We start from the raw sequence: 23,701 nt of genomic DNA, 5'->3' as shown, positions 1-23,701 counted from the left end.
AAAGATACCTTGTTTTTAATACAAAAGATATATATGGAATTGGTTCTTTTAAAGCTTGTCAAGAATTAAGAATTAAATTAAATTGTACAAAATGCTTTGGGCTTTAACATTACATGTTATTTATGTTAGTTTTTCAATCACTTTTGATTTTGAGCTAAGGCTACCATTGCAATAAATTTTCATGTAGATAAATTCGTAGTTATCATAATTTTCTTCAATTAAACTTTTTCATTTAAGACTTGAACTCATTTTGAATTTAATTATTTTAAGTTTAAATGCTTTTGAGTTTGATTAATTTAAATACAAGCCGTTGACTATTTTTTTATTTGATTAATTTCAAAATTAAAGAATATTATGAACTGGTTACAAATAAAAAGTTTTAGAGTTAAAATACAATGTTGAGATTATTTTTCATTTGAATAACATTCATTTTGAATTACATTTACAATTTACTTATTTAATATTTTAAAATTTTTATTGATTGAAAACGAAATTAAGGTGTATCTAAAATTAATTTATATAAACTTTTAAGTTCAATTACTTATTAGAATAGTTTACTATTATTTACTTTATAGAATTGAGATAATAATTATTTTTAAAAAACAAGTTTTTATGAGAAAATAAATTTAAAAGCAAAATTTCAAAAAATAAAATTTCAAGGTTAATAAAAAGTACTATACATAAATGTATATCTATATTATTTTTGTTTTTTTCCCTATACTTTTAATGATTTTTCTTTATTTTTAAAAAGAAAAGTATTTTTAATTCTGAAAATTTTAATAATTATTATAAATTTTCTTGATTTAAAAAAATTGAGATTTTCCTTTTTATTTTTCTGAAATTTTCACATTTCTTTTGTTTTTGTTTTGTTTTCGCATTTATTTCAGAAAAAAAAAAAAACAAAAATTTGGGAAGGTGATGCACTCCCATCATGCCATGCTATCTTTTTTGTAACGGCAGCAAGGGTTGGGTTAATGTGCCTGACATTTGGAAATTTCAAGTCTAAAATTGATAATTTTTTTAAGTACCAAAACGATAATTGGGTTTAATTTTGGAAGGCAAATATTATATTAACGTTATGAAAAAACTTAGAAAAAATCCTAACCATTCTCACATGGGATACATATACAAGTTCAAGTAACATATTTTGAACGCGAAACTACAGGCCCTATTTAACAAATTTGGCTCAGTATTTAAATGTGGGGATAACACATTGAGGCCAACTGTCATTGAATCTTACACCTCTGCTTCAAGCTTATGCTTGTGGTAAAGGGATAGTTTTGGTTTAATTTGTTCTATAATTTCCTTTTTCTAATAAAAAAAATATACATAATAGATAAAAGCAACATATTATAAATTTAAAAATAAATCGAGTTAAGTTTAGACTTGAGCCTAATCTATATTTTAAATGTATGGAAAATCACATTATTTAGATTAATGTTGTGAGTTTTTGTTTGTGTGATTCCTAGCTGTTTGATTTGAAAGTAAATACAACTCAAGCGTGTAGTTGGCGAAAATTATGAAAAATATTAAAGCAAGGAAATCTTCAGTTGTGACACAAAGTGAAGTTAGTTTTCTTGCAACTCTCCTTTTTATCTTTTGAAGTGTTCAACTATTCATTGTTTATATTGAAATTTATGCACTTGATGAAAGCAATTTATTTTTATTTTTATTTCGTATTTATTATGAAAAAGGAGAATAGAATAACAAAAAAGGGAAGAAAAAAAGTTCGAAAAAGAGACTCGCGCGAGTGATATTGATAAATTAGAGACTCAATTAAAACATCTTAAAGTTTAAGAATCAATTTAGAATATGAATATAATTTGGAAATGTTTTCTAAAATTAACCCTATTTTTACTAACTTTTTTAATTATTTTCAACCTCAAAGTTTGAACTTGTTGGTTGGCAGAAATGGTTTGACTTCTTCTCGAGATATTTGGGCTAAGTTCAAGATTTACCTTAATATTATCCTCATAAAATTTAATCAAAAAACAAATGAGGATCTTTAACCTTTTTTATGGTTTCCCAAGGTATCCATTATAGCGAGTCTATTAATTAATTCTAATTCTTCGTGTTCTGTAGGCTTACTATAAGTTTTAAAGTTATTCCATATCTAGGGTAAGGAACAAACCTTCAACCATTAGTTATGTTTATTCTCATTTTAGGAATAACTTATATTAAGATGATAGTTTTAGGAGTAATAAAATGATAACACCTCATTAATTTTTAAAAACATGAAATTAGTATTATACACTTATCCATATTTAATATATTCTCTAATCACTAAAATTAATGAGTGTATAATATTAATTTTATGTCTTTAAAATTAATGAAGTGTCATCATTTTATTAGTGCCTAAAAACTAAAGTGTTTAATTAGGATCATCCTAGTACAAGTTATTTTTTATTTTCTTATTCAATTTAATTTTAGTTAAAACAAGTAATCCAAATTATAACAAAAAAAAAAAAAGAAAGAAAAGAAAAAAGTATTGAATGAATTGGAAAAGAAGCATTAGTAGCCTTTATTTTTTATTTTAATTTTCTGGACTGATTTTATAAATTTCTTGTCTCATTATATCAAAGTTGTAATTAAAAAAAGAAAAACTGAAACCACATCCATTAAAATTGAAAGTGAAGTAATTGAATCCCTTAGTAGCCTTTGTACCATCCGTTTCTTAATTTTCAATTTTCGTGACTGCATCTCTTAAAAATAATAATGTAATCTTCAAGACTTAAATATGAGTCGTTCTTTTAAGAGTATAATATACCTTGTCATTGCACCTAATCATTTATTTGTTAAGACATTATTATTATTTAGTATCATCTTAATATAAATTATTCTTACACCCTTATTAGATAGAAATAAAAGGATAGGTTGTTTAGTAAATTTGGTGTCCCACTAAAGATAGGGTTGGTATGTGAAAATTCAAAGTGAATCCAAAGTCATTACAAAATTGTTGAGCGTTAAGAAGACCAAAGGCAAGCGATAGCTTCCCACAAAACCAAGTCGTAAATCTAGTTTTTCAACGCTTCCAATACACATCTTAATTTCTTAAAAACCTGCCTAACTTCTTGGTTCCGATTATGCCAAGCTTATCAACTTAAATAATATCTTGCAATTACATATAATGACCAACCCTCACTTTGACATGCTATTCATGCTTCGCCTTCATATTCCAAATAAATAAAAATAAAGAAAGCCAGTCATCTTTTATGTACGCAGGCAGCCTAAATATTTTCACAAATATTGTAGAGGTTAATTTTGATCCAAATACAACTCAATTACCCAAACCCTTTAAAACTCAATACAAAACAGCCCAATATCTAACCCAAATCCGAATGGCCCACTACAACCCATTTCAACCTAATACCCACCCCAATTTCATCAGCCGAACATCAACAAACACAATCTAAACTAACAGCCCACCTAAACTAACCCACTAACCCTAGCCCACTATCACTAAACATTTTCCAGCAAAGAAAAACCCTAGCCACCTCCCCACTTTCCTCTGACACCAACCACCATCACCTGCTCCACCAGTCACCTCCATACCCTGCAAAAATAGAGCAAACAAGCAAGATAGGAAAATATGGCAAAAGTAATAAAAAACTTGTAAAAGATGGCTATAAAAAGCTATTCAAAAATGATATAAGGGGGGATTTTTACAATATTGAAAAGAAAAGAAAAACACAAAAATCTCTCTAAATTTTGAACACAAAAGAAACATCAATAAAAAAGTTGTATTTTTTTCTTTTTTCCTCTTCTTTCGAATCTTTTTTCTTTCTTTTTTTTGTTGTTTTTTTCTTTCTTTATATATACATATATTATTAAGCAAAAAAAAAAAAAATACCTTTTATTTCTGACCGGATTTCTTTTCCCCTCCTCCCTTCTCTCTTCTTTCTCCCTTCTTTTTTTTCTTTCTCTCTTCAAAATGATTTTTTTTGTTAAAAATTGGCCTTATATAGCCTTCCAAAATGACGTCGTTTTGGGGGCTGCCCTTTAACCCCAACACGAAGTTTTGAGCCTACCCGACCCGACCCAATCCAAACCCGCCAAGGATCCGCGTGTTTTCTATTAATGGTTTATTTATGCGCGCGGTCCTTCCGCTTTTTCACTCTTTTGCAATTAAGTCATCTTTTATTTTCAATTTGGCCCTATAATTTTTTGCGCCTTACGATTTAGTCCCATTCAATGCTGTGCGTTTTGGAGGCTTGGGCAATTTTCCCTTTTAGCCCTCCAAGTTATGCGCATGTTATAATTAAATCCTTTTCTTTAGTTTTATTTCAAATTGGCCCCAAAATTTAGTTTTTAATTCAATTTCGTCCTTTTTACCTTTTTTCGTTACTCTACTTTAATTTATTATTATTATTATTATTATTATTATTCTTACTTCTAATGTTCCCATATTATGTATTGTACTATGTGTATATATATATATTTATATGTTACGTACTTTTAATATTATATTTATATATATATATTATTACGTATATTTTAATATGTATGTATTCGTGAAGTATTATCAATAGTTCTTTATTATTATTATTAGTTTCAAAATGTATATATTGTGTTTATATTTTAATACTACGCTATATATGTTTTGTATTATGTATATATATTTTAAATATTATATATTGAGTATTTCTAACGTTATTACTATATATAAGTACGTATTTTTATCGCATAAATATTTTTATTTATCACTTCTAATGTGTATATATATATATACGTTTTATATCGTATATTTCCTTATTTATTTTTATTAGTTATATGTTTTTATTTCATGTACATATCTTTATATCATCTTTATTATTATTAATCTTAATACATGTTTTATATATGTATATATTATGAATATTTTAATATTATATTATATGTACGTATTCATATTATAGTGTTTTTAGTTACATATTTTTGTACTATATTATTTTATTAGTTTTGCTATTATTAGTATTAGTATTAGTTTTAGTTTCAATAAATATTCTAATATGTATATATATATACTTTAGTATCATAGTTGTATACTTTTATACGGTCTTATGTACATATATTTACACGCATATTTTCTTTTATGTACATTTTAATATCACATATGTATATGCTTTTACTATATTAGTTAGTCTTTTTCCTATTTTATATATATATTTCAAATACTATGTATAGTATATTTATGACTCCATTACTATATATATCTTATGTACACACTTTTAATATTATTATTATGTATATATATTCGTTGTTTTTATTTCATGTTTAATATTATCATTATTTACGTTTAATATCGCATACATGATTATTGTTTTAATATTATTATCCTATTTATTATTTGTTTTAATATATACCGCACTTTTATTTATTTCTATTTCATATCAATTTGCTTTGCATTATTTTGAAAATCTTATTCCTGTTTTCCAATTAATTTCGAGGCATAAGGCAACATATCTGTTTAACACCAAGTCGTTAATTTCATCGCTATGCTGGGTGAATATCAATCGACTCGTGTTAAAACGGTATATCCTTCTAAAAAAAAATAAAAAAGATTGAAAATTCTTGTCTTTTCAAACGGATCACGATTTAATCTTATATTGAACTCGTATTTTTGAAAATCAAGACAACACGTGTTTATAGGATACCAATTTTGGGCGTCGCGAGGGTGCTAATACCTTCCTCGCGCGTAACCGATTCCCGAACCCTAAATTTTCTCTGGATTTTAACGTTGACCTAAACTCAGCCTTTTATTTGTTTTAATAAGAGATCTAATAGGTGTCCGATCACACCTAAGAAAAAGGATCGGTGGCGACTCCCTGTTTATTTCAAAAATCAAACGTCAAATTTCAAACTTTTTTCAATAAATCGCCACAATTAGCGACCAAGCTAAGTTAAAATTTTTATGTTGCTACAACTGGCGACTCTGCTGGGGACGTCAGTTTTTGAGAGTCGAGTCGAGTTAAGCATGTGTTGTTAAAATTTGCAAAAATTCCTTGTTCAAAAACATATTTAGTCGTGATCCTTAAAATTTTAAATTTCGAAGAATCGTTTGTATCGTGTTGTAAATATTTTCCTAACTTGTTTATCATCCGTTTTTCAGCTCTAAGTTTTAACGATTCTAGTTTTTAGTTTTAAATAAAGAGAAAAGGTTTGCAAGTTTTTCCCCACACACCGTGCACGTGCATTTTTTTTGCATAACATGAGCTCTATACCCGGGCTCCGTCCCTTTTAAGTGAAAGTAAACGCTACGCCTTCGTGAGTTAACTCGTTCCTCCGAACAGGCTAGTGAATACTTTCGGTTTACATATGACTTATGCTTTCGTGAGTTAACTCGTCCCTCCGCATAGGCATAAGATGGGCCATGACCAAGGCTCTATACTAATCTTAGTAGATGACAGTACGGACAATTCGAGTACCTATCTAGAACCAAAACCGCATATAGTGAACCGTACGAGCTACTTAACTAGAGCCATGCCAAACCTCTGTCCATTTACTAGTCACCAAAATAAGTACATGGGAAAAAACACATCTTACCTTCTGTTTCTTTTACACTTATGCTTTCTATGTAAGGGAATCAAGTCCATTGGACCAAGTAGCTTAATTTGTTAGATTTTCCACAGTTTTTCTCTATTCATATGTGTTGTGCTAACCAAGGTTGTTTGTCTGTATTTCTATTTTTCATCATGCATTAAGGCTTCTTGTTAAGAAGGTGTTGATCAGAGATTGGTTGCCAATTATACGAGTGACCGAAATGTTGTGTAATAGACTCTTTTGATTAAAGAAATGCCTAAATAGGGGCTATCTTGAAATTAACACCAAATTTTTGCATATTCATTCATGACTGACATTCATCTTCCATTTATTCATTCATCCATTCATTGCATGTACATGTCCCTTAATCATTCACTGAGGCTGAAACCGTATGATCTACAGTTGTGACGCTACGAGTCCGGAATCACGCCATTCGTATAAGACGCGGCTAAGAGCTAGAACTATGGAGGCCGAATTAAATGAGAGAATTGAAAGAATGGAAAAGGCCCAAAGAGAATTGCAAGAACAGTTGGCTAAATCACAGCAGGAAACGAGAGATCTGATGGTAAGGTCTCGAGAGGAATCACTCAAGCAAAGGGATCAAATAGCCAAAATGATGGAGATGATGTCAGCTTTTATTAAAGGGAAGGGACTTATGCAGAGTCTTGACATTATGGAACCTCAGTCAAGAGTTAATCATGATCAGGATCCGTTTTATCCCCCAAGATTCACCCCACCTCACGTTCATGTAACGCAAAGAGGATGTCCTCAAAAGGAGCCTGTAGGCTTGGAGCAACGACCTGTACCACCTACTCATTTAGGGCAAGGTATATCTGTATCAAACCCCGAAGTTAATCCAATTGATCCCAATATTCCAGATTGGGATGACCCAGTAGAGATAGCCAAGTTGAAATTAGACGATCATGATGTTTGGGGCAAGTATAGGAGTTTTGAAGAAAGGCTCAAGGCAATCGAAGGCACTGAAGTCTTCTCTGCATTAAGTGCTAAGGAGCTCGGTCATTGTTCGATCCGGTTCTCGCCTTCAAGTTTAAAGCACCAGATTTTGAAAAATACGCGGAACGAGATGTCCAAGAATGCATCTTGTCATGTTTTGCCGAAAAATGACGAGTCACGTGAATAAAGATAAGTTGCTAATACACTGTTTCCAAGACAGCTTGGTCGGATCGACTCTTCGATTGTATAATCAACTTAGTACAGAAAGGATCCGATCATGGAAAGACTTAGCATCAGCATTTTGTGAATAGTACAAGCATGTGGCTGACATGGTGCCTGATCGGTTGACTCTGCAGATGATGGAAAAGAAGCCGACGGAAACTTTTAAGCAGTACGCGCAGAGATAGAAGGACATCTCGGCACAAGTAGAACACCCTTTAACCAAAACTGAAATAGTGGTTCTCTTCATCAATACTTTGAAAGCGCCATTTTACGATAAGTTGGTAGGAAGTGCTATGAAAGACTTTGCGGACATTGTAATATTTGGGGAACTTATAGAAAATGCCATCAATAATAGAAGGATGGAAGGCCCCGAGAGCTCAAAAGGGTAGTACCCATGAAGAAAAAAAAAGAGCCAGAAACCCGTATGGTAGGAACAAGAAGCCACTGTACTTCTAATTCGTACCCAACTCAACCACAATCTCGATATCACCCACCTCCGAACTTCACATACTTGGGAGTGTTTTGAACAATGGGACAGTGGAAGAGATCCGTGTACTTTTAAAGGTAATCTAGAGTAATATTCAAAACATACTTATTGCCTTAAGACCTAGAGGTGATAAGATTTCTTTTGAGAAATAGGTTTCGGTCCAAGATTTTTATTTCAATGAAATGCATCTTTTTGAGTAAATTTTCTTCTATTTATAGAATCTTTTATTATTTGGACTTTCATTCTTTTATTTTACATTCATGATTATCCTATACAAATAATCATCCTTAGAATCATTTATTCTCTAGAATTTTCCTTCATACCCACAGTAGGTCCCCAGATATCAATGTCACGAGCGACGCTGTTACTAACTCCCTTTGGAGTAAGATATGTGTCTAGAGGAATCTCAGGACTTCGAAGATGACAGAGATTGTGTCCATCTTCTGATTCGTGAAAGATGACAGAATGAGATGAAAGACAGACCCTAACTTACAAAGGGTCAGCTGACATTGTGAGCTTGGGAAAGAGATGAAGATCGAAACCTAGCTCACCGCAGAAATAAGGAAAGACTATTGATGTATTTCCAAGAATTCAAAGATGTTTTCGTACGATCATATTAAGACGCACTTAGGAACATCTGGAAAGAGGTCTATAAGGGTGTCTAGAGAACACATGACAATGGTTCTGCAATAGCCAAGCTAATCAATGAGGATCGGATATTGTTGGTCCACCATGGGAAGGGAATGGCATCAGTTATGTCGTCAAAACTCACGTGCTTCTTCTATCTCTTCACAAACTTTTCAATACATGGGGCATAGATGTTCTGGGGATGATCTCGTCAAAAGCTTCTAGTCGACATCATCGTCGTGGCAGTCAATTGCTTCACTAAGAAGGTGAATGTTGCTTCATATGCCAATATCATAAAGTCAACAGTCATGAAAAGAGAAAAAAACAAAAAAAATAAAAAACAAAACAAAAAAAATAAAAAAAGAGAGATTAAATGCCAGAAAGAATCATGTTTTAGTGCATAACTGTACAATGTCATATCGCAATGCAACAAAGGCTGCCAAAAGAAAAATACAAAAATAAAGAAAAGTTATGGAAGGTGACCAAGACTTGTAAATATTGACATAAGCAGCTACTTTTTACTCTTAGTGCTTATTGAAGTTGACCAGGACTTTCACTAGGGCATTAGAGGTGTTTCTGTCCATGGAAATTAAGACTCTTTTTCTCCAAGCTTTGATTGAATCAAGAATTAGATGAAGTAAAATGTCTTTAGTAAACTTGACTGCAGAAAAGGGTTTGAAAGTCAAACGTGTATGATGCTGAGTTATGACGGAAATGATTCACCCAAAGGAATTTCATAGCAGGAACTTGGTATTGTAGAAGACCCTTTCTATACAAAAAGATTTCAAGGGAAAATGAATGCTTAAGTACTTTATGAGGTAAAGGAGGCTTTCCCCGGAAGAGCAGTAATCTAATCCTGAATTCGGATTCAGTCCAGAGATACTTAAAAAGGAGAGGCCAAGGTGAAAACTCACAAAAGGGTGCTTTGTGACCTTCATTCATTCAAAAGAAAAAAAAAAAGAAAAAAAAATGGAGAGGTCAAGGTGAAAACCCGCAAAGGGCGCCTTGAGACCAAAGGGGTTTTGAGTTGAAAACCTGAAAAAGACAGCTCAAATTTTGTTCAAAGGTGGGGCATATGGTAGTCTTGCTATACTTGAATTGACAGTAAAGAAGTATGTTACGTCTTGGGGCATCGACAAAGTACTCTGAATCCCTTAAACACATGTTGAACTCAAAATGGTCTCAAAGGAGTTTGTACAGAGAAGCTCAGGTTGCGATATTTGGGGCACTTAGCTTTTCATTTTACCCATTTCTGAATTTATCTTTGATTATCTTATTCTTTTCAAAATGCGCTTCCAATAAACTTACATTTGCTTTTATGGTTTAACTTGTTTGTTTCGAGTTCAAAAAAAAATATCAGTCGATGGAACAAGTTACAGATCATACACCCTTGAGTTATAGTAGGATACAGATCCTATAGCCAGGAATTGCAGTGGAATGGTTTAAAGATAGTGCCAACCTTGTATCCCCAAATTATAGTGGAATGGACCCTGAAGTTACGGTGGGGCAAGCTGGTTGAGCAAAACGCGATTATTTCTTTGGATTTTGGGTCGAAATACTAACCAAGCAGTAGGGCAGCGTACTACGTCAGTAATAGAGCCCTGATGGGCAATGAGTGATGACACCTTAAAAAAAAAAGGAAGAAGATCAAGATGAAAACCTGGAAAGGGCGTCTTGATAAACAAAATTAGGATGAAAACCCGAAAGGGCGTCCTAATGAAGCAGGTTTGGGCCCAAGGAGTAAAACGATTCAAGCAGTGAGTCAAACAGCAAGACTATAGTGTTTGAAGCATCTTCAGTAGTCCAAAACTTTCTACGCAAGAAGTCATGCTCGAAAAGATTCTTGATTAAGAAATATGGAAGAGTTCATGCGTTGAACATCTAGAGCATTTTGAAATGACACACTCCAAACAAAACAAATGTTGAGTATTACCCGGATGAGAATTTGATAAGTACAAGAGCCTCAAAGTAAGGACAAAGTTCAACAGGGGGTAGAAGAGTGATATTTGAGAAACGTTGGTTGTTCGTGAAGCTTAAGGACGGGTACAGGGCCTAAAGAGAAAGTCAAGAGCCGAAGTAATGAATACAGATCATCACGAAAATCGTGACGAAAAAGGACATACGACAAACATGCCTAAGGCGCATAGCATAATCATGTAGGCATAAAATCATTTACGACAAACATGTGCATATCATGATAACATCATGCATGACATATACAGGTACTCCAGTAGGGCAAGAGGATGTGATGATAGCTGAAAAGACACATGAGTTCCACCAAATGACATGTTTTGGTATTCTGATGTTTTTATTTCTGTTTCAAAATTCAACTCATATTACGAGAAATGAGTTGAGCCTCAGGACACGCTGAGGTATTTTCAATTTCTGTTTTTCAAAAAAATCAACTCATATTGCAAGAGGTGAGTTGAGCCTTGGCTCACACGCTGAGGTATTTTTAATTTCTGTTTTTTTAAAAAATCAACTCATATTGCGAGAGGTGAGTTGAGCCTTGGGGCGCGCTGAGGTATTGTCAATTTTTGTGTTTTAATTCAAAAAATCAACTCATATTGCGAGAGGTGAGCTGAACCTCAAGTCACATTGAGGTATTTTCAATTTATCATCAAAAAATCAACTCATATTGCGAGAGGTGAGTTGAGCCTCAAGACCCGTTGAGGTATTTTCAATTTCTGCTCAATTTATGTTTTTCAAAAATCAACTCATATTGCGAGAGGTGAGTTGAGCCTCAGGACACGCTGAGGTATTTTCAATTTCTATTTTTCAAAAAATCAACTCATATTGCGAGAGGTGAGTTGAGCCTCGGGGCACGCTGAGGTATTGTCAATTTTTGTGTTTTAATTTATGTTTCAAAAATCAACTCATATTGCGAGAGGTGAGTTGAGCCTCAAGTCACATTGAGGTATTTTATCATCAAAAAAATCAACTCATATTGCGAGAGGTGAGTTGAGCCTCAGGGCACGCTAAGGTATTTTCAATTTCTATTTTAATTTCCGTGTTTCAAAAAAATCAACTCATATTGCGAGAGGTGAGTTGAGCCTCAGGTCACACGCCGAGGTATTATCAATTTCTGTTTTTTCAATTTATGCTTTTCAAAAATCAACTCATATTGTAAGAGGTGAGTTGAGCCTTGGCTCACACGCTGAGGTAGTTTCAATTTCTGCTTTTCAAATTCTATTTTTCAAAAAAAAAAAAATCAACTCATATTGCAAGAGGTGAGTTGAGCCTTCTGCTTTTCGATTTTTGCTTTTCAATTTATATTTGTCAAAAAATCAACTCATATTGCGAGAGGTGAGTTGAGCCTCAGGACATGCTGAAGTAATTTCAATTTCTGTTTTCTTCAATTTATGTTTTTCAAAAACCAGCTCATATTGCGAAAGGTGAGTTGAGCCTCGGGTCACACGCTGAGGTAATCTCAATTTCCGTTTGTCAATTTATTTTTCAAAAACCAACTTATATTGCGAGAGGTGAGTTGAGCCTCAGGACACGCTAAGGTATTTTAATTTCTGTTTTTCAAAAATCAACTCTTATTGTGAGAGGTGAGTTGAGCCTCGGGGCACGTTGAGGTATTGTAAATTTTTGTGTTTCAATTTATGTTTTTCAAAAATCAACTTATATTGCGAGAGGTGAGACACGCTGAGGTATTTTTAAATTTCTGTTTTTCAAAAATCAACTCATATTGCGAGAGGTGAGTTGAGCCTCGGGGCACACTGAGGTATTGTCAATTTTTGTGTTTCAATTTATGTTTTTTAAAAATCAACTCATATTGCGAGAGGCGAGTTGAGCCTCGGGACATGCTGAGGTAATTGCAATTTCTATTGTCAAAAAAATCAATTCATATTGCAAGAAGTGAGTTGAGCTTCGGCTCACGTGCTGAGGTATTTTCAATTTCTATTTCTATTTGTCAAAATCAACTCATATTGCGAGAGGTGAGTTGAGCCTCAGGACATGCTGAGGTAATTTCAATTTCTGTTTTTCAAAAATCAACTCATATTGCAAGAGGTGAGTTGAGCCTTGGGGCACGCTGAGGAATTGTCAATTTTTGTGTTTTAATTTCAAAAAAAAAATCAACTCATATTGCGAGAGGTGAGTTGAGCCTCAGGAGACGCTGAGGTACTTTCGATTTCCGTTTTTCAATTTATGTTTTTCAAAAAAAAATTAAAAAAAATCAATTCATGTTACTAGAGATGAGTTGAGCTTCGGGTCACATGCCGAGGTATTTTGAAATTATATTTTAATTTCTGTTTTCAAAAATCGACTCATATTACGAGAGGTGAGTTGAGCCTCGGGTCACATGCCGAGGTATTTTCAAAATCTATTTGGCAAATTCTATTTTCAAAAATCAACTCATATTGCGAGAAGTGAGTTGAGCCTTTGCTCACGTGCTGAGCTATTTTTCAATTTCTGTTTTTAATGTCTAGTTTTTAAAGAGTCAATTCATATTGCGAGAAATGAGTTGAGCTCAGGATCATACACCGAGTAAAGAATAAAGACTGAAGCTGATTAAAGGCACCAGATTTTATCTCCCTGAAGTTGCAGTGGAGCTGATCGAGGATATCAGATATTGCCTTTCTAAAGTTGCAGAAGAGAAGACCACAAATCTTATCTCGCTGAAGCAGTAGAAGAGCGTATCAAAGTCTTATATTCCTGAAGATGCGGTGAAACAAATCGAAGACGACGAATCTTGTATCCCTGAAGATGTGAGTAGATTGAAAATACAAGTTTCTATCTCTTTGAAGTTACGGTGGTTTGAACCAAAGCAGCAAGATGAGGTGGAGTGGAAAGAGATTACCTGAACAAGAAGAGCACCAAAGAAATCAATACTTGGCAAGACCGGGCAAAATTGGCCTTTCTTTATGTCTTTGCTCTATTCCCGTTACACAACACACAACCCAATTACCCAAACCCCTTAAAACCCAATACAAAACAGCCCAATATCTAACCCAAACCCGAATGGCCCACTACAACCCATTCCAACCTAATACCCACCCTAATTTCATCAGCCCAACATCATCAAACCCAATCTAAACTAACAGCCCACCTAAACTAACCCACTAACCCTAGCCCATTATCATTAAACATTTTCCAGCAAAGAAAAACCCTAGCCACCTCCCCACTTTCCTCTGACACCAACCACCATCACCTGCTCCACCAGTCACCCCCATACCCTGCAAAAACAGAGCAAACAAGCAAGACAGGAAAATATGGAAAAAGTAATAAAAAACTTGTAAAAGATGGTTATAAAAAGCCATTCAAAAATGATGTAAGGGGGAGATTTTTACAATATTGAAAAGAAAAGAAAACACAAAAATCCCTCCAAATTTTGAACACAAAAGAAACATCAATAAAAAGGTTGCATTTTTTTTCTTTTTTCCTCTTCTTTCGAATCTTTTTTCTTTCTTTTTTTTTGTTTTTTTTCTTTCTTTATATATACATATATTATTAAGCAAAAAAAAGTTATTTTTTCACCACTGTGGGTGGTGGGCCACGGCATGACGGACGGATGGACGACGATCGGCCGTGGCCGCCCCCGGCCGATTTCCTTTCCCCCCTCCTTTCTCTTCTTTCTCCTTCTTTTTTTTTTTCTCTTCAAAATGATTTTTTTTTGTAAAAAATTGGCCTTATATAGCCCTCCAAAACGACGTCGTTTTGGGGGCTGCCCTTTAACCCCAACACGACGTCGTTTTGAGCCTACCCGACCCGACCCGATCCAAACCCGCCAAGGATCCGCGTGTTTTCTATTAATGGTTTATTTATGCGCGCGGTCCTTCCGCTTTTTCACTCTTTTGCAATTAAGTCATTTTTTATTTTCAATTTGGCCCCATAATTTTTTGCGCCTTACGATTTAGTCCCATTCAATGCTGTGCGTTTTGGAGGCTTGGGCAAATTTCCCTTTTAGCCCCTCCAAGTTACGCGCATGTTATAATTTCGTCCTTTTCTTTAGTTTTTATTTCAAATTGGCCCCAAAATTTAGTTTTTAATTCAATTTCGTCATTTTTACCTTTTTTCATTACTCTACTTTAATTTATTATTATTATTATTATTATTATTATTATTATTATTATTATTCTTACTTCTAATGTTCCCATATTATGTATTGTACTATGTGTATATATATATATTTATATGTTACGTACTTTTAATATTATATTTATATATATATATTATTACGTATATTTTTAATATGTATGTATTCGTGAAGTATTATCAATAGTTCTTTATTATTATTATTAGTTTCAAAATGTATATATTGTGTTTATATTTTAATACTACGCTATATATGTTTTGTATTATGTATATATATTTTAAATATTATATATTGAGTATTTCTAACGTTATTACTATATATAAGTACGTATTTTTATCGCATAAATATTTTTATTTATCACTTCTAATGTATATATATATATATATCGTTTTATATCGTATATTTCCTTATTTATTTTTTATTAGTTATATGTTTTTATTTCATGTACATATCTTTATATCATCTTTATTATTATTAATCTTAATACATGTTTTATATATGTATATATTATGAATATTTTAATATTATATTATATGTACGTATTCATATTATAGTATTTTTAGTTACATATTTTTGTACTATATTATTTTATTAGTTTTGCTATTATTAGTATTAGTATTAGTTTTAGTTTCAATAAATATTCTAATATGTATATATATATATATATATATATACTTTAGTATCATAGTTGTATACTTTTATACGGTCTTATGTACATATATTTACACGCATATTTTCTTTTATGTACATTTTAATATCACATATGTATATGCGTTTTACTATATTAGTTAGTCTTTTTCCTATTTTATATATATATTTCAAATACTATGTATAGTATATTTATGACTCCATTACTATATATATCTTATGTACACACTTTTAATATTATTATTATGTATATATATTCGTTGTTTTTATTTCATGTTTAATATTATCATTATTTACGTTTAATATCGCATACATGATTATTGTTTTTAATATTATTATCCTATTTATTATTTGTTTTAATATATACCTGGCACTTTTATTTATTTCTATTTCATATCAATTTGCTTTGCATTATTTTGAAAATCTTATTCCTGTTTTCCGATTAATTTCGAGGCATAAGGCAACATATCGGTTTAACACCAAGTCGTTAATTTCATCGCTATGCTGGGTGAATATCAATCGACTCGTGTTAAAAAGGTATACCCTTCTCAAAAAAAAATAAAAAAGATTGAAAATTCTTGTCTTTTCAAACGGATCACGATTTAATCTTATATTGAACTCGTATTTTTGAAAATCAAGACAACACGTGTTTATAAGATACCAATTTTGGGCGTCGCGAGGGTGCTAATACCTTCCTCGCGCGTAACCGATTCCCGAACCCTAAATTTTCTCTGGATTTTAACGTTGACCTAAACTCAGCCTTTTATTTGTTTTAATAAGAGATCTAATAGGTGTCCGATCACACCTAGGAAAAAGGATCGGTGGCGACTCCCTGTTTATTTCAAAAATCAAACGTCAAATTTCAAACTTTTTTCAATAAATCGCCACAATTAGCGACCAAGCTAAGTTAAAATTTTTACGTTGCTAAAACAAATATCACATTTAATCTTTTAATTAAAATAATACAATTGCTTCATATTAAATAGGTGCCTTTTACAACTTCAACATTTACATTTATTAAATAAATGGAATTTTATTATGGCTACAAATGGTAAAATAATTTGAATTTTATGGGATCTCACCTCTTTCAATTCCTCGGATTTCAGGTAAACTTGCCCTGTGATATTTATAACAATATCACCAATCTATTTTTTATTTTATTTATTTTCAATATATAAAGTTTTAATTCTAAACTAAAAAAAATCTAATCTTATTTACTTCAAAATAAAAATAAAACAATTAAAAAGTATAATTTTTTTAAATAAAAAATTAAATTAAATTAAATTATGGTTGGTTTGAGTCGAGTCGATTTGAAATCGAGTCTCCTATTAAATTTCAAGTTTGGGCAGTTTTTTTTTTCCTTTAAGAGTTGAAATCGTATTGGAGTTGAGCAGATTCATCAAGATTAAGCTTGAGTTTAAGGAGGATGAAAATCCGCCGCCCCACCCATTGCCATCTCTAATCACGGTTGTATGCATTTTTGAAGCATCTGGGACAAGTCAATATGAATCATACCTTCGAAGAACAAACTTAAGGAGCACACGGTCTCGTTCCTATAGATCTTTAAATTTTATAAACCCTAAAAAAAGAAAAGGAAATTAAGAGGTGAAAATTGATAGTTTTAATGTTTCAACCTTATTATTGAAATTGATTTTTATTTATTTATTATATTTTTAATTTAGTTTTAAGGATATTTTTAATTTTATAGCACATCAAAGGTTTTAATACATGATACACCGTGGGTGAAATGTTTTATCCACGAGGGTTGATGTATTAATTTTTTAATATTTAATTTTCACTGTCCAATTGCTGTTACGTAGGTGGTGCGAGAGCCAAACTTTACAAAGCTATGGTGGTGGTAAGCGACAGTATGTACCTTATCTTTTTTGTTGTTTCTTTCAGCACTTTTAGACTATTTTTTTTTTTATTGAATAGATGGTGTAAAGGTGAAGTTAAAATGAATTGACATTTGCATGGAAGACAATAACAATACAAATTGTTCACTAGTGCTACAATAAACATCACATCATCGTTGTATATCAAGTCAAGGTGCTTGATAAAGATGGATAAAACTGTTATTTTCAAACCGACAAAATTTGAACCCATAGCTTAGCTGACTAATATCATTCATTTACGTAGTAACATGAAAAACAATGCAATTTATTGAATTTTCTTACTCAAATATCTAATAGTATGTATTGTTTTTTTTTCCTTTTTCTTTTTACGAATATAACAAATAAAATAAAATAAAAACTATCTCCTCTAAAATTTACACAACTTTTTAGAGATTGAGAGTATGACATTGTCTTATTTTTTATATATTAACTTTTATTTTTTTATTATACTCTTTGAAACACATATTACACCTAAACACTTTGTAAACTCTAAAAACTTTATAAGTTTTATATTAAATAGTTACTCGTAAAATAATATATAATTTTTTTATAAAAACTTGCACGTATTATAATTCTATAATAATATCTACAGTATCATCGATAAATCGCACACATAATATTAAAAATACTTCTTCTTTATTTGTTTGAGATATGCCATTTCTCTAAAAAATGACAAAAAAACACATACAAAACTACTTAATTACCTTTTCAAATAGTAGTGATGCCACATCAAGGTTGATGCCAGAAAATTGTTTTAGTGAACCAAACAAATGATAATAAATTTTGGGAGTCAAAGCATAATTTTACTATTATATTAACTTATGCTTTCATAAATTTTTAAGGGGTTATATAGACAATTTGCCATTTGGGGGGTCAAAAGAGGTGGCAAACGGATTGGTTTGGGTGGGCTCGGATCGGATTGTCTTCGGTTCTAGATAATTTCGGGCTTAGATTAACTTAGTTTTAAATAGGCACAACTTGAGCTTTCTCGAGCTTGGATTTTTCTTGAATTTAAATTTTTTTGAGCTCAAATTTTCTCGGATTTAGATCGGGCGGGCTTAAACTAATTCAAATAATTTTGAATTTTTATATAGATGTTTTATTTTAGTAGAGATATTGTATATAACATAACTAAAAAGTGTTTATAATGTATAATGATTATTATTATCTAATGAACATAATAATTTCATAAACATGTGTCATATTATTATATGATATTATTTAGTAATGTTTTCTTGTGTTGTATTAAGGGAAACACATGGGGTATTTATACTCATATTATTACATACCATAATAGGGACTACTTTTTTGTCCCGGCCTTTGGGCTAAGGGTACTGACATTCCCTGTCCCTGGTGTTGACATTCTCTAGGCCTCATTCAATTTACTAGACTCTTGCCTGCGAAACACGTGGTCCTTTCTGAACGAAGGACTAACTCTCCCAGTGAACCTCACACATGCTAATCACGAGCGGGGGTCCTCTTCGTGGGCATGGCTTGCAACCTCATCCCCGTGAGGCTTATCTGAGCTCGCTATACTGAAGGACCTTGCTAACATAGTACACCAAAAATTGGAGGGTACTTTCGGATTTGACTAAGACTGCCGCGATTGTTTCCTTTGAGGCTACTAAGTACAGATGTAGCATTTCTCTCATTTGAGGCGACTTCAGCAATAAGTGAAAGTAAGGTACTGTTTTCGTTGTTTGAAGGCGGTTTGACACTCTTCGATCCATGAGAAGGGTTTTCTCAAAGCTCTGTAAAATGGTAGCCACTTGTTTGCCATTTTGGAGATAAATCTATTCAACTCTACCACCTTGCCCGTAAGGCGCTAGATTTCTTTTATAGTTCGCATAAATCTATTCAACTCCACCACCTTGCCCGTAAGGCGCTGGATTTCTTTTATAGTTTGCGGTGGAGGCATCAATGCAATAGCTTGAATTTTTTCTGGGTTCGCCTCTATTCCCCTCACTAAGATCATGAAACCCAAGAACTTGCTAGCTCGCACGCCAAATGCGCACTTTTCGGGGTTAAACTTCATACTGTGGGCCCTTAACGTCACGAATATGTTAGATAGGTTCCTCACATGTTTCTCCATGGATTCACTTTTTACGAGCATATAATCTACGTACACCTCCAAACTCTGACCTATCTATTCTTTGAATATCTTGTTTACCAACCTTTCGTAAGTTGCACCCGTATTTTTGAGTCCAAATGGCATAATGTAGTAACAGAAGAGACTTTCCTCAGTGATGAAGGTTGTCTTTTATTGGTCGCATTGGTCTAATATGATTTGATTGTAGCCTGAAAAAGCATCTATGAAGCTCATAAACCTGTGTCCGATGGAGGCATCCACCAAGTGATCTATCGATGGTAAGGGAAAGCTATCCTCGGGGTATGCCTTGTTCAAGTTGGTAAAGTCAATGCATATCCTCCACTTGTCTGTCGCTTTTTTTTATTATCACCACATTCGAAATCCAATCCGAATACTCCACATCCCTGATAAATCCGATGGTCAACAATTTGATGACATCTTATCGCGTTTCTTCAATTACATGTGGTGCAAACTTTCTCTTCTTTTGTTTCACAGACTTCGCCTTTGGGAGTACATTCAACATGTGCATTATTACCTGTGGATCCACGCATGGCATATTCGTCACGGACCATGTGAAGATGTCAGAATTCCTCCTCAAGCATTCAACCAGTAACATTTTTCTTCTTTGGTCAGTGTCGACAAAATTTTGATTGTCATTTCTTTATTGCCGCATAATAGTTGCAAGGTCTCGATGTGCTCCGCTACCTCGGGTTTTGTATCTTGATGTTCTTCCCTCACATCCAAGTCGTCTAAGTTGATGGCTTAGGCTGGCGAACTTTACTTCTCAGTGAGAGGATGCTTTGCTTGCCTCATATATAGCATGTGACACTGCCTCGCCATGTGATAGTCAGATGGCAGAAGGTCGACGCCAGTACTTGTTGGGAACTTGATCTTCATACAATAGGTTGTTATCACCATCTTCGCTATTCGCATGATTGGTCTACCAAAGATGGCGTTATATGCCATCGGGTGATCGACCATATGGAATTGGACACACTCCGTGTTCGTATGCTCGCCGTCACCCAAAGTGACTGGTAACATAATAGTGCCTCTTACTTCGACAAGATAGTTCGCGAAGCTGTACAAGGGGTTAGTTACGGGTAAAGATTGCTCTTTTAAGCCTATTTTCTTATATGATCCCCAAGATAAGACTTTCACTGTGCTGCCGCTATCGACAAGTATCCTCTTAACTTCGAAGCCTAGGATCTCAGCCGAAACCACTATTGGGTCGTTCCTTTTTTGGTCGTGTATTAGCTCATCGTCATCACTTTCGAACTCCACACTCTACTTTTCCTGGTGTTGCGGTCTCTTTGAGGTACTGAGTGATATCAAACCCCTCATATGAGCTCGCCTCTTTATGCTTGACTACATCCACTCGTCGCCTGTGCCTATTATTACATGAATGGTTGCTTGAACCCTTTGCTTTCTCTTTGGGACTGGTCCCTACGAGCTCTGGCCCTGCTACGGACCTCTTTGGTTTATGAACTCAACCAGTTTGTTATTCTAGACAGCTTCTTCTATGGTGTCTTTTAGCATGAAGTAGTCCTCAGTCTTATGTCCAATATCATCATGGAAGGCGCACCGGTCCTTAGAATGTCATTCTACCAATACTTTGCATTGGGGGCGGCTTAGAAAGGATGCCCAAGCTCTTCACCTAATTAAGGATGTAAGCTCGTATGGCATTTAATGGGTTTAAGCTTTCACGTTTACTACACCAAATTATTGAGTAATATTTTCTTATGTTGTATTAAGGGAAACACAGTGGATATTTTGTCTCAACTTTTGGATCGAAGGTACTTGTGACAGACCTAATTTGACCCTAGTCAGAATGTGGTTTCGGGACTACAAAACCGAGTCATAAAAATTTACTTTAGTTTTAATTGCATATATTTGATGTGTAATAGTGTGTGTATGAAAAATTAATGTTTTAATTTAGTCTTAGGAATGTGAATTTTCTTAAAAGGACTTAGTTGAGAAACTTAAAAAAGATGATAGGTAAATTGTAAGGATCAAATAACAACAAGGTGAGAAAACTTGGGTTTGCATGTCAAATGGCCCAAAACTCAAGTAGTGGCCGGCCAAGCAAGGATGATTCTTCCACTAAGTTGAATTTTTAATGTAATTATTTTTATTAGTTAATGGTTAAAATAAATTAAAGAAAGGAATTATTAGAAAAAAAAATAAGAGGATGAATAAAATAAGAAAGCAAGAGAAAGTCTTCATCTTCTTTCTTTTTCAAGTCTTAGTAAGCTAGGAGAAAGAAGGAAGAAATGTTCTAAGACATTCGACCATCTTAAGGGGTTGATTAAGGTAGGATTCATGTTAATTTTATTAAAATTTTGTGAAAATCTAGTTAGTAGCCAATGTCTTATTATATCCCATATGTTAATTTTCTACCTAAATAGGTAATTAAATGGCATACTGTTAGGGGAGGTAAATGCTAAGAGTATGGTGCTTTTGATGTTGTGAATGGAAATAGTAGAAAGGTGAAAGAAAATTTAGGTAGAAATGTAGTTATATGTGGATTTATATGATGTTACAAATAGATGTGAAGCTATGCTAGATTAGGAAAAATTCGGTCAAGTGTTCATGAGAGGAAACTATGTGTTTAAATGAATTAAAAATGATATTATAATTGATATTATATGTATTCGGCCATCTAATTAAGTGTATAGGTGATGTTAAATCTAATTTTTGCACATTGGCTATATAAGTATGCCCATTTGTGATATTACCTTTGATTGTATAAAATCGACTAAAATGAGTAATTAGTAAGGGTGGTTGCCTAATATACAAATATATATATATATATATATATATATATATATATATATGTATGTGTAATTGGATTATTGATAGTAAGGTGATATTATATGGTTATTAGCGAATGGCTCAAAAGCATAAGGTAGAAAGATAAAATTTACCATGTGTTTCTTATGATATGAAATCATTAATATTTTGATATATATATTTAGCAAGACGGTTAAACTAGTTAATTTATTTGATTAAGCTCAAGAAATTAAAGGAGGGGAATCAAGCAAGGGCAAAGCAAAGAACATCGAGTAGCCGAGTTGGAACCATTTTACCCAACACAAGGTAAGTCCTTAAGCATTTTTGTAAGGTTGATTAGTTTGTATATAAATAATACTAGTGAATCATAAAAGAATTCCTTTTTATAAGTATTCTTTTGGAGTGATTTTCCTATTTATTAATGTGACCATATGCGCTATTTGAATTAAGTAAATTGCCTTATCATAATGAGTTAACATATGGCACTATGTGTGTGGAATTAAGTGGCACTATATGTGCCGATTTGGATGTTGAAGCATGAGAGAAAATCCAATGCACTGAGTGTGCGGTTTACTATGGCACTATGTGTGCGAGTGTGACGAGCACTATGTGTGCAAATTCGGTTGATAATATAAAGTGTGCATGAAAGAACGAAGTGGTAGAACTAGTAACTAAAATATCGAACTTGAGACATGTGCTGAGTAGGTATAAATTTATCTAGTGCATCATGGTTCCATGCTTTGAGGAATCGGGTCTAAATCAATTGGGTTGTTTTGGTATTTGATTTGATTGTAGGACTTGGCATGAGATTGAACCAAAATTCTAAGAAATTATAGCATAGTTCGGTATGGTTGGAGTAATTGATTTTTCATTATTTGTTTTCTCTTATGATCTTTTATTAATGGATGGTATGTAAGGCTTATGACTTACTGAGTTATATACTCATTTGGTGTGTTTACTTGTTACTTATTTAGGTTTCTTTGATCCATTTTGTGTGCTCGGGACTATCGTCGAAGTCATCACACCAGCTTGCAACTTTTTGGTATCCTCTTCTTAGTTGGTCTAAGAGAACATTTCGGCATGTATAGGTTATTATGTTTTTGTTTGAACTTTGATATGTATACTTTAGCCATGCGAATATGGCTTGCTATTTATGTTTGGATTTGGTCTTATGGGTGCTTAGTTATAAGGTTTAGTAAGTTTGGTCTTGATAATTTAGTTATGCTTGATAGTGGTTTAAATTCGTTTTAGTTAAAGTGATCAGTACTATGAATGGATGATGTTTGTGGTAAGTATTTCATGCATTGAACATGACTTTAATCTTAGGTTCGAATTCAATTTTGGTTGAGTAATAGTCTAAGTCTATTTGATTATTATGCCATATGTCATGGCTGATCATTTTTGGTGTTATTTTAAAAATGTATCTA

Source organism: Gossypium arboreum, chromosome 6 (genome assembly GCF_025698485.1).
Source record: "Gossypium arboreum isolate Shixiya-1 chromosome 6, ASM2569848v2, whole genome shotgun sequence".
In the NCBI taxonomy this organism is placed as follows: domain Eukaryota; kingdom Viridiplantae; phylum Streptophyta; class Magnoliopsida; order Malvales; family Malvaceae; genus Gossypium; species Gossypium arboreum.
The sequence above is the reverse complement of the archived record's forward strand: the minus strand, read 5'-3'. Positions refer to the sequence as shown.